Genomic DNA, 13,439 nt, shown 5'->3' with positions numbered 1-13,439 from the left:
CAAAATGAATCCGCCACAGGTATACATGTGTTCCCCATCCTGAACCCTCCTCCCTCCTCCCTCCCCATTCCATCCCTCTGGGTCGTCCCAGTGCACCAGCCCCAAGCATCCAGTATCGTGCATCGAACCTGGACTGGCAACTCGTTTCATACATGATATTTTACATGTTTCAATGCCACTCTCCCAAATCTTCCCACCCTCTCCCTCTCTCACAGAGTCCATAAGACTGATCTATACATCAGTGTCTCTTTTGCTGTCTCGTACACAGGGTTATTGTTATCATCTTTCTAAATTCAATATATATGCGTTAGTATACTGTGTTGGTGTTTTTCTTTCTGGCTTACTTCACTCTATATAATAGGCTCCAGTTTCATCCACCTCATTAGAACTGATTCAAATGTATTCTTTTTAATGGCTGAATAATACTCCATTGTGTATATGTACCATAGCTTTCTTATCCATTCATCTGCTGATGGACATCTAGGTTGCTTCCATGTCCTGGCTATTATAAACAGTGCTGCGATGAACATTGGGGTACACGTGTCTCTTTCCCTTCTGGTTTCCTCAGTGTGTATGCCCAGCAGTGGGATTGCTGGATCATAAGGCAGGTCTATTTCCAGTTTGTTAAGGAATCTCCACACTGTTCTCCATAGTGGCTGTACTAGTTTGCATTCCCACCAACAGTGGAAGAGGGTTCCCTTTTCTCCACACCCTCTCCAGCATTTATTACTTGTAGACTTTTGGATCGCAGCCATTCTGACTGGTGTGAAATGGTACCTCATAGTGGTTTTGATTTGCATTTCTCTGATAATGAGTGAGGTTGAGCATCTTTTCATGTGTTTGTTAGCCATCTGTATGTCTTCTTTGGAGAAATGTCTATTTAGTTCTTTGGCCCATTTTTTGATTGGGTCATTTATTTTTCTGGAGTTGAGCTGTAGGAGTTGCTTGTATATTCTCGAGATTAGTTGTTTGTCAGTTGTTTCATTTGCTATTATCTTCTCCCATTCTGAAGGCTGTCTTTTCACCTTGCTAATAGTTTCCTTTGATGTGCAGAAGCTTTTAAGGTTAATTAGGTCCCATTTGTTTATTTTTGCTTTTATTTCCAATATTCTGGGAGGTGGGTCATAGAGGATCCTGCTGTGATGTATGTCAGAGAGTGTTATTCCTATGTTCTCCTCTAGGAGTTTTATAGTTTCTGGTCTTACGTTTAGATCTTTAATCCATTTTGAGTTTATTTTTGTGTATGGTGTTAGAAAGTGTTCTAGTTTCATTCTTTTACAAGTGGTTGACCAGATTTCCCAGCACCACTTGTTAAAGAGATTGTCTTTAATCCATTGTATATTCTTGCCTCCTTTGTCAAAGATAAGGTGTCCATATGTGCATGGATTTATCTCTGGGCTTTCTATTTTGTTCTGTTGATCTATATTTCTGTCTTTGTGCCAGTACCATACTGTCTTGATAACTGTGGCTTTGTAGTAGAGCCTGAAGTCAGGTAGGTTGATTCCTCCAGTTCCATTCTTCTTTCTCAAGATCGCTTTGGCTATTCGAGGTTTTTTGTATTTCCATACAAATTGTGAAATTATTTGTTCTAGCTCTGTGAAGAATGCTGTTGGTAGCTTGATAGGGATTGCATTGAATCTATAGATTGCTTTGGGTAGTATACTCATTTTCACTATATTGATTCTTCCAATCCATGAACATGGTATATTTCTCCATCTGTTAGTGTCCTCTTTGATTTCTTTCACCAGTGTTTTATAGTTTTCTATATATAGGTCTTTAGTTTCTTTAGGTAGATATATTCCTAAGTATTTTATTCTTTCCGTTGCAATGGTGAATGGAATTGTTTCCTTAATTTCTCTTTCTGTTTTCTCATTATTAGTGTATAGGAATGCAAGGGATTTCTGTGTGTTGATTTTATATCCTGCAACTTTACTATAGTCATTGATTAGTTCTAGTAATTTTCTGGTGGAGTCTTTAGGGTTTTCTATGTAGAGGATCATGTCATCTGCAAACAGTGAGAGCTTTACTTCTTCTTTTCCAATTTGGATTCCTTTTATTTCTTTTTCTGCTCTGATTGCTGTGGCCAAAACTTCCAAAACTATGTTGAATAGTAATAGTGAAAGTGGGCACCCTTGTCTTGTTCCTGACTTTAGAGGAAATGCTTTCAATTTTTCACCATTGAGGATAATGTTTGCTGTGGGTTTGTCATATATAGCTTTTATTATGTTGAGGTATGTTCCTTCTATTCCTGCTTTCTGGAGAGTTTTTATCATAAATGGATGTTGAATTTTGTCAAAGGCTTTCTCTGCATCTATTGAGATAATCATATGGTTTTTGTTTTTCAATTTGTTAATGTGGTGTATTACATTGATTGATTTCCGGATATTGAAGAATCCTTGCATCCCTGGGATAAAGCCCACTTGGTCATGGTGTATGATCTTTTTAATGTGTTGTTGGATTCTGATTGCTATAATTTTGTTTAGGATTTTTGAATCTATGTTCATCAGTGATATTGGCCTGTACTTGGCATTCTTTTTTTCTGAGACTAAGACTGAAGTCTGAATGGTAATAAATGGGAAAACAGCATTTCTTGCTAAATATTATTGGCATTGTTGAAGCTATTGATTGTACTCTGAAGCACTAATTATATTCTAAATCATTTACCCTCAAATAAATTCTAAAAGCTTCAATATTTTAGATTAAAATAAATAGTCAAGTATTTCAAAATAGTTGAGGAGATAGATGAAATCTAAAGAGACTACATGAGTGCTGGGATATTAAAGGATATTACAATCATTCCTAATGGTTACTGGATTAAACTAAAATAAAACTGATTACTCAGATTAAAATTTTGATCTTCACTATGGACTAAGCTGACTTTTAAAAATTTTGATACTATAACCAGAGTACCATTTGCCACAGATTTAATCATATATATATATATATATATATATATATATATCTGTGTGTGTATGTGTGTGTGTGTGAGAGAGAGAGAGAGAGAGAGAATATAATTTAATTGTGCACATCTCCAGAGAATCCATCACAAAATTATTTTACTCAAAGTGAAGACTGAAGACTTTTCTTCAGACAATTCAATTAGAATTTAGGAGAGCAAGGAATTGGCTCACTCTTGTGTTTTATAAGTAGCAAAGAAAACTACTTGAATTATCCACATAATAAATAGAAGAACAAAATTAAATAAAATTAATATGTCACAACTGTGGTTGCCAACAGAGTTAAATATGAAGAAATATTGAGTGGTCATACTTTTCAGGTTCTACTGAGAGTTTAACTGAATAGAGAGCTTGATTAAAGATGCTGGCTCTTCCATGGAAGCTGTGATACCTCATTGAATTACTCCTTTGAGCTCCAATATTTCATCATTAAAAGCAGATAAAATAGCACTTCTTAGAATTATTTTATGATTTAGATTAAATAATATATGTGATGTTTTACCTGTGGCACTACCCGGCTTTTTTTCAATTAATATTTGCTATGTAAAAGATTACCCTGAAAATTAATTGCTTAAAATCATAGTTCTGAGGGTCAGTAATTTGGGCTGTGCTCAGCTGTATGATTCTTCTTCTGGTCCTGGTTAGGTTCACACTTTGGCAGCAGATCATTTGGGAGACCAGCAAGGGACTGGTTTGTATAAGACAGTCTCACTCACACACTTCGTGGTTGTCAGGCTGTTGGCCAGGATGCCTTGGTTCTCTTCTGTGTGGTTTTTCCACCAAGTTAGCTCAGCCTTATTCATACTGTGGCAGCATTCAAAAAGTGCTGGAAAGAGAGCTGCAAAGTCTCTTGAGGTAGCATGGCATTTCTGCAGCATTTTATTGATCAAAGAAAATCATATTACCAACACAGGTCAAAGAAGTGAAAAAAAAGTCACCTCTTAATAGAATCTGAAAAGAAATTATGGCCATTGAGTCTACCACAATGACCTTAGTAAAATATTTTCAATAGAATGATGAAGCAAAGGTGTTAGGTTTCAATGATTTGGAGAGTGAAATAGATGTAAAAAAGTGAAAACCACATTTATGGATACTTTTAAGGAATATGTATGTGAAGATAAAGAAAAACAAATGTGTATGATCTAAAATATACCAGGGTCAAAGCAGTTTTCATTAAATGTTTCAATTAGAAAGATACAATAATGTTCATATGCTTAGGGGAAATTTAGAAGCATGTAGGAGGTTGACAATAAAGGATAGAAAATGAGCTATGGAATAAATTCCTAGAAGGACTGGTTCCAGCACTACAACAGAGGAAGAGGAACCTTATTTGAGACCAAAAGGAAGGAGTCAAATATGATTTCTACTTGCATGAAAATATTTTTGGAAACCATTGGATATATGAATATTACAGGGGGATATTACTAATTGGCTTTTCTTGGTGAAATAGGAGCTGTGCCAATGTTAAAGATGATTTTGAAGATCATGAGTTTGTAGTGATATAAGTGTTCATTGAAGTGTAACTTTCACCAGCATTGCTTAGTAGTCATTTCAGTGAAATCAGAGATTTTTTTTTTTTTCCTGCATGATTGTGGCAAGAGGCAAGAGGACAAAAGAGTTTAGTGGTTAAAAAAAAAAATCCTTTAATGGACAGATCGTGAAATATAGTTTTGATTAGTAAGTTTAAATAAAGATTATTTGAAGGAGTTGAATAGATTTGGATAAATCAATAAGGTTTATGAATTGCAGTGGTAAGATCTAAGAAAACGACAAAGCTAAAAGCATAGAAAAGGACTTTGAAAATAAATGATAATGTGACTATAGGGTGTGCCTGGAACAGTTCTAGTGTAATTCCCAACAGACTCCTCTTTCCTTTCATTCTCAAAAGCATTTTGCCTTGGACAATGAACTATATGGTTACTCATCATCTTAGATTTTAAGATTTAGAAGTGCTGGCTATTTCTGGGTGTGGCAATGATGAGAATGTTCCTCTTAGCTTCATTTTAAGTTAGGAAATGTAATTGGTTAAAGGCTGCTTTGCCCTGAAACCCATCTAAAGATTGGGCTGAAGCCACTCCTCCCATATACTGCTCTCCACTAAGGTAGATATATTTCTAGGAGACAAAGGACTCCTTTGTTGGTCTACTTTGGTTCAAGGACTACCTAATGGCTTGGGCTACAGCCTAGGTTGAATCAGCCCAACCATCTCTCATTCTCTTCATCTCAGGCTGTCAAGAGACTTGATAAATCTTTCAGCATTCCCAGTTCCCTCTGTATTCCTCTTCACAGGCATTTCCACTAATAAGATCCTTGTACATTTAATCTTCTCTTAGTGTGTCCTTCTAGAATACCCAGGCTAAAATCAGCAGTATCCAGAATGTTCCAAAACACTAGTCAGTAAGATAAATTTTTCTAACTGGTCCACATAACCATTACATCTCCATCCCAGTCCACACTTAATGTGAAGAGAACACAATCGTGATGGGTCCTTAGCTCAAAGTAGTTATTCAAAGAATAACAAGAAGAGATAAGAAAGCCTTCTTAAGTGAACAATGCAAAGAAACAAAGGAAAACAATAGAATGGGAAAGACTAGAGATCTCTTTGAGAAAATTAGAGATACCAAGGGAACCTTTCATGCAAAAGTGGGCACAATAAAGGACAGAAATGGTATGGACCTAATAGAAGCAGAAGATATTAAGAAGAGGTGACAAGAATACACAGAAGAACTATATAAAAAGATCTTAATGACTGAGATAACCATGATGGTGCAATCACTCACCTAGAGCCAGACATCTTAGAGTGGAATGTCAAGTGGGTCTTTGGAAGCATCACTATGAACAAAGCTAGTGGAGGTGATGGAATTCCAGCTGAGCTATTTCAAATCCTAAAAGATGCTGTGAAAGTGCTGCACTCAATATGCCAGCAAATTTGGAAAACTTAGCAGTGGCCACAGGACTGGAAAAGGTCAGTTTCCATTCCAATCCCAAATAAGGGGAATGCCAAAGAATGTTCAAAATGTTCAAAACCACACAATTGCACTGATTTCACATGCTAGCAAAGTAATGCTCAAAATTCTTCAAGCGAAGCTTCAAGAATATGTGAACTGAGAACTTCCAGATGTACAAGCTGGATTTAGAAAAGGCAGAGGAGACAGAGATCAAATTGCCAACATCTGTTCAACCATAGAAAAAGCAAGAGAATTCCAGAAGAACATCTACTTCTGCTTCATTGACTATGCTAAAGCCTTTGGCTGTGTGGATCATAACAAACTGTGGAAAATGCTTAAAGAGATGGGAGTATCAAACCAACTTACATGCCTCCTGAGAAACCTGTATATAGGTCAAGAAGCAACAGTTAGAACCAGACACGGAACAACAAACTGGTTCAAAATTGGGAAACCAGTACCTCAAGGCTGTATATTGTCACCCTTCTTATTTAACTTCTATGCAAAATGCCAACCTGGAATCAAAATTGCTGGGAGAAGTATCAATAACCTCAGATATGCACCACCCTTATGACAGAAAGTGAAGAGGAACTAAAGAGCCTCTTGATGAAGGTAAAGGAGGAGAGTGAAAAATCTGGCTTAAAACTCAACATTCAAAAAACTAAGATCCTGGTATCTGGTCCCATCACCTCATGGCAAATAGATGGGAAAACGATGGAAACAGTGACAGACTTTATTTTCTTGGGCTCCAAAATCACTGCAGATGGTGACTGCCATCATGAAATTAAAAGATGCTTGCTCCTTGGAAGAAAAGCTATAACCAACCTACACAGCATATTAAAAAGCAGAGACATTAGTTTGCTGACAAATTCCATGTAAAGCTATGGTTTTTCCAGCAGTCATGTATGGTTGTGAGAGTTGAACTATAAAGAAAGCTGAGTGCCGAAGTATTGATGCTTTTGAACTATGGTGTTGAAGAAGACTCTTGAGAATCCCTTTGATAGCAAGAAGATAAAACCAATAAAGTCAAAAGGAAATCAATCCTGAATATTCACTGGAAGGGCTGAAGCTGAAGCTCCAATACTTTGACCACCTGATGCAAAGAACCTACTGATTAGAAAACCCTGATGCTGGGAAAGATTGAAGGAAGGAGGAGAAGGGGATCACAGTGGTCAGGGTGGTTGGATGGCATCACCGACTCAATGGGCATGAGTTTGAGGAAACTCTGGGAGATGGTGAAGGACAGGGAATCCTGACATGCTCCAGTTCATGGGGTCGTAAAGAGTTGAACACAACTGAATGACTGAACAACAACAAGAAGCAATTTTATACCATGGTAGCCTTGGAAATGACTCAGTAGAGAGAAATGTTGCAGTGAGTGCAGAGAAGCAGGCATCTGGAATATATGAGGAGAAGAGCACCTACAAAAATAGCGCAGCTGTCTGGTTAATGTTAAGTGATCTTGACATACTGCTTGAAGGTAATGAGAGATTTAGACTTGTTAACAAGCAGTTAATAGCCAAATGCAAGGACCAGAGGGACTTAGTGTGGCACATAAAAGGCTCTCATCACTAAGCAGAAGGCCAGACACAGTCAGACAGCAGGCTGAAGAACTAACTGTGAGAGTTGTAGAGCTCCAGAGATACTGAAGCAGGTCCATTGTGTGTAGGTCAGGGCCCTGGTAAAGAAAACCTCGTATCTTGAAAACTTGAAGGGGCACATTTGCCTGGATGTTCTGAGTATATTGACTTTACAGCCCCACCTCATTCCACATGCGCAGACCCACTAGGGAGCTGTAGGTGGTCTAACCTTCTCATGTAACAGTTATCACTTCTGTAATTCAGGAGGGTTCAGAAGCTTCTCTCCCTCAAGGAAATCTGTGCCCCTTGAGGAGTTTCTCCCATCTACTCTCCTGGCCACCAAGCTTATAGCTAGTATTAAATTCCAGTATAATCTGGCTGTGGACAAGCTGGGGCTGCTAAAGGAAGTAGATGATATATACTTTAAAATGGAAAGAACTATCCATCATACCATAATACCAACTATACCAACAGGAACCAGGAAAGGGCTCCAGGGATTGGTTTCTGAAGGTTTCTGAGGGGATCAGAAGCAAGGCTGGATAAAGAAGAATTCACTGACTTGGATGTATTTCTTGGGGCATGAGACTGAACATCATAGCAAGGACTCCATGGAACAGAGCGAAATTGCTGTTAGGATGGCTCTTAGAAGCCTTAAAAATATGATGGTCAGTGTTCCATAGAGGAGACATGCATATGTTTCCCTGGAAGATGGCAAGAGAGAATACAAAGGTGCTTAGCCCCAAACTCCACAACTGATTTATATTCCCTGAGAGGAGCCAGAGTATGGAGCATTCATCAAGATTGTACTGGTGACAGGGGCACACACATCATTAAAAATTCCTCTTGAAGTTGGGGTTAATATTAAAAAAGGCACTTGCACAGCTGGACTCATGAGAGGCTATGCTGATGATGGGCCATGATATGATAGAGGCTAGGTGGTAGGGCTTGACTACCAGAAGTCAAAAGACCACATTTACCCCCATCCTAGGAGGACCAGTAATTCCTCCTCACAGGGATAGATACTTATCCAGGCAAGACTTTATCTTTCCTGTCTTGCAAAGCCTCAGCCAGCATCACCCTCTGTGGACTTAAGGAATTCGGAATTCCTGATCCATAGGCCTAATAACTCACATAGCATAGCATCTGCCCAGACTACCTTCACAGCCAAGGAGGAGCAGGCATCACCAGTGACCATGGGGTCCACTGGTCATATGACATATCACCATAGGCAGAGGCAAGGTGATAAGAGGCAGCCAATCTCAGAGAACACTGAAACAACCTTTTAAAGGCACAACTAAAGTGTCAGCTTGGAAGAAACTCTCTGAACACAGAGTGCAAACCTTGAAGATACAGTATAGTTGTTAAATCACCGCCCTCTATATGATTCCATACTCCAACATTCAAGATACATGAGTCTGGGAACCATGGGATAGAAGCAGGAATAGCCTCCAAATACATTTACTCCTAAGAACACTCTGGGGACTTATGCTTTCTGTCTCCTCATCTCTGGGCTCTGCATGGTTAGAGGTCCTATATCTCAAAGGGGGGCACACACTTTCCAGGGGGCACAACAAGGGTCCCAATGAACTATAAGTCAGAGCTGATGCCAGGGCATTGTAGATTCCTTGTGCCCAAGGACCAGAATATGAGAGGAGGAGTCCCTGTCCAGCATGGGTCATGGATCCCAGTGTTATGGAGGAGGCAGGGCGGCTTTACAGTGGCAGTCAGGGGATCATGTGTGGATCCCTGGTGACTCACATGGGTCTTCCTGGTGTTCCCTTGCTCTATTCTGCATGTGAGAAGAGAAGAACAGCAATTCCTGACAGGAAAGGTCTTACATCACTTAAGAATGAAGGTTTTGGTCATACTACCAGGTAAGGAAGATTCTGAAAGAGATAGGAATACCAGACCACCTGACCTGCCTCTTGAGAAACCTGTATGCAGGTCAGGAAGCAACAGTTAGAACTGGACATGGAACAACAGACTGGTTCCACATAGGAAAAGGAGTACGTCAAGGCTGTATATTGTCCCCCTGCTTATTTAACTTATATGCAGACTACATCATGAGAAACGTTGGGCTGGATGAAGCACAAGCTGGAATCAAGATTGCTGGGAGAAATATCAATAACCTCAGATATGCAGATGACACCACCTTTATGGCAGAAAGTGAAGAGGAACTAAACATCCTCTTGATGAAAGTGAAAGAGGAGAGTGAAAAAGTTGGCTTAAAGCTCAACATTCAGAAAACTAAGATCATGGCATCCGGTCCCATCACTTCATGGGAAATAGATGGGATAACAGTGGAAACAGTGACTGACTTTATTTTTTGGGGCTCCAAAATCACTGCAGATGGTGACTTCAGCCATGAAATTAAATGACGCTCACTCCTTGGAAGAAAAGTTATGACCAACCTAGATAGCATATTCAAAAGCAGAGACATGACTTTGTCAACAAAGGTCCATATAGTCAAGGCTATGGTTTTACCAGCAGCCATGTATGGATGTGAGAGTTAAGACTGTGAAAAAAGCTGAGCGCCAAAGAATTGATGCTTTTGAACTGTGGTGTTGGAGAAGACTCTTGAGAGTCCCATGGACTGCAAGGAGATCCAACCAGTCCATTCTGAAGGAGATCAGCCCTGGGATTTCTTTGGAAGGAATGATGCTAAAGCTGAAACTCCAGTACTTTGGCCACCTCATGCCAAGAGTTGACTCATTGGAAAAGACTCTGATGCTGGGAGGGATTGGGGGCAGGAGGAGAAGGAGACGACAGAGGATGAGATAGCTGGATGGCATCACCGACTTGATGGACGTGAGTCTGAGTGAACTCCGGGAGTTGGTGATGGACAGGGAGGCCTGGCATACTGCGATTCATGGGGTCGCAAAGAGTCGGACACGACTGAGCAACTGAACTGAACTGAACTGAACCAGGTAGGGACCAAGACCTGCTGAGGAGATAGATGAGGGTGAAGTGAATCTGGAAGGCATAGTGGAGGAGGCAGAGGACGAGTGGCAGTTGTGGCCACAAGATGGACTGCAATGACTGGGGTCATAATCCATCCCACTGACCACTCTCTCCCGAGCTTTCCTTCAGAGAGAAATGTCCATGGGAACAACACAGGGACTTCTCCACGAACATGTGTGGAAAACTCGAGCTGCATAACCCAAGGGTAGATGGTGGCAACAATAAGAATGTACCTCACAGACCTCCTGTTACAGGGAGGAGAAGTGACCAAGAGCCCCAGCTGCTGTGCCCTGAAATCCATCCTTGTGTTTGTACCAAGGCCACTCCCAGTGGACTTCTCTGCCTGTTTGAATACTAAGGAAAATACTAAGACAGAGCTGTTCCCAGAAGGTATGTGGATCTTATATTATTAATGGGATTCCCTTGTAGCTCAGTCAGTAAAGAATATGCCTGCAATGCCAGAGACCCGGGTTCAATTCCTGGGTGGGAAAGGTTCCCCTGGAAAAGGAAATTTCAACCCACTCCAGTATTCTTGCCTGGAGAATCCCATGAACAGAGGCGCTTTGCAGGCTACAATCCATGGGGTTGCAAGAGTTGGACATGAATTACCTTGCTTTAAGGAGTAGCCTATGGCTCTGCCAAGCCTTACTTAGAATGTCTAAGTCATCTTCACCAACCTCCTTCCCATCTATCCTTCAAGTGAGGCCAAATTTGACATGGCAGCTTGACATGGATTCCCCATTTCCTCCATATTCATTTTCATATGGACATTTCCTCCAATACAGCTCTGGTACATTTATTTCATATTAGCATCTGCTGTTTTGAGAATCCATACTAACACAATGGGTGACTAAAAAGAAATAAATGTACGTTATGAACTTGGGAGTGGACAGCTGAATAGAATAAGGTCATTGGAGTTTAGGACATGAAGGGAATGAAGTACTCTGTTTTGGTGTGGTTCATCCAAGTTTGATATTAACAACTCTGTAAATGATGGAACTAGAGAGAGTTGTAAAGTATGTAATAAAGATTTCAATGAATATAAAAAGGCTGTCCTAGAGAATATCTGCAAATAACTAAATCACAGACACTAAACTGCAGTATGGCAAAGAAAATGAACTCCAATGAAAAGGTTTCACACAAAAAAAGAGAATATTTGGCCTATTATTAGCAATGGGAAGTGAAAATATTGCTGACTCTTATAGCTGCAGGACCTTGTAAAATGACTTACCTCTGAAGAACTGCAGCGAATTTTCAGTTCCCAAGGGAGAGCCAGATGTCTGTTATTATAAAGAGATAAAGGAAGCGATCTGTGTGGTTATGTGTAGAGGTGTGTATGTGTATGCTTAGATGCACACATATGTACAGAATATACATGGTATGTATATACATGATATATATGTTATTAATATATACAAAATTATGAATAATACATAATTTATACTATATGCATAATATATATTTAAATATTATATTGTTATTGTAAAGTCACTAAGTCGTGTCTGACTCTCTGTGATCCCATGGACTTGAGCATGCCAGGCTTCCCTATCCTTCACTATACTGGAGTATCCTCAAACTCATGTCCACTGAGTTGATGATGCCAACCAACCGTCTCACCTCTTGCCCTCAATCTTTCCCAGCATCACGGTTTTTTCTAAGAGTTGATTCTTTGCCTCAGATGGCCAAAGTATTGGAGTTTCAGCATCAGTCCTTCCAATGAATATTCAGAACTCATTTCCTTTATAATTGACTGGCTTGATCTCCTTGCCGTCCAAGCAACTGTCAAGAGTCTTCTAAAACACCAGAGTTCAAAAGCATCAATTTTTGGTGCTCAGCCTACTTTCTGGTACAACACTCACATCCATACGTGACTACTGGAAAAACCATAGCTTTGACTATACGGACCTTTGATGGCAAAGTAATGTCTCTGCTTTTTAATATGCTGTCTAGGTTTGTAAGAGTTTTTCTTCCAAGGAACAAGTGTGTTTTAATTTCATGGGCTGCAATCACCATCTTCAGTGATTTTAGAGCTCAAGAAAATAAAATCTACCACTGTTTTCATTGTTTTCCCATCTATTTTTCATGAGGTGATGGGGTCTGATGCCATGATCTTAGTTTTTGGAGTGTTAAGTTTTAAGCCAACTTTTTCATTCTCCTCTTTCACATTCATTAAGAGACTCTTTAGTTATTTGCTTTCTTCCATAAAGTGATGTCATCTGCATATCTGAGGTTGTTCATATTTCTCCCAGCAATCTTGATTCCAGCCTGGCATTTTGCTTGATGTATTCTGCATAGAAGTTAAATAAGCAGGGTGATAATATACAGCCTTGACATACTCCTTTCCCAGTTTGGAACCAGTCCATTGTTCCAAGTCCAGTTCTAACTGTTGCTTCTTGACCTGCGTACATGTTTCTCAGGAGGCAGGTAAGGTGGTTTGTTACTCCCATCTCTTTAAGTATATTCTACAATTTGTTGTGATCCACACAGTCGAAGACTTTGGCATAGTCAATGAAGCAGAAATAGGTTTTTCTGGAATTCCCTTTTTCTATGATCCAACGGATGTTAACAATTTGGTCTCTGGTTCCTCTGCCTTTTATAAATCCAGCTTGTACATCTGGAAGTTCTTGGTCCACATACTGTTGAAGCCTAGCTTGAAGGATTTTGAGCATTACTTGCTGGCATGTGAAATGAGTGAAGTTTTCCAGTAGTTTGAACAATCTTTGGCATTGCCCTTCTTTGAGATTGGAATAAAAAGTTCCTTTTTCCAGTCCTGTGGCCACTGATGAGTTTTCCAAATTTGCTGGCATACTGAGTGCATCACTTTCACAGCATCATCTTTTAGAATTTGAAAGAGCTCAGCTAGAATTCCATCACCTCCACTAGCTTTGTCTGTAGTAATGCTTCCTAAGGCCATCTTGACTTCACATTCCAGGATGTCTGGCTCTAGGTGAGTCACCACACCATCATGGTAATATGGGTCATTAAGACCTTTTTTG

Source organism: Bubalus bubalis, chromosome X, assembly GCF_019923935.1.
Source record: "Bubalus bubalis isolate 160015118507 breed Murrah chromosome X, NDDB_SH_1, whole genome shotgun sequence".
Classification (NCBI taxonomy): domain Eukaryota; kingdom Metazoa; phylum Chordata; class Mammalia; order Artiodactyla; family Bovidae; genus Bubalus; species Bubalus bubalis.
Note: the sequence above shows the minus strand (reverse complement) of the source record.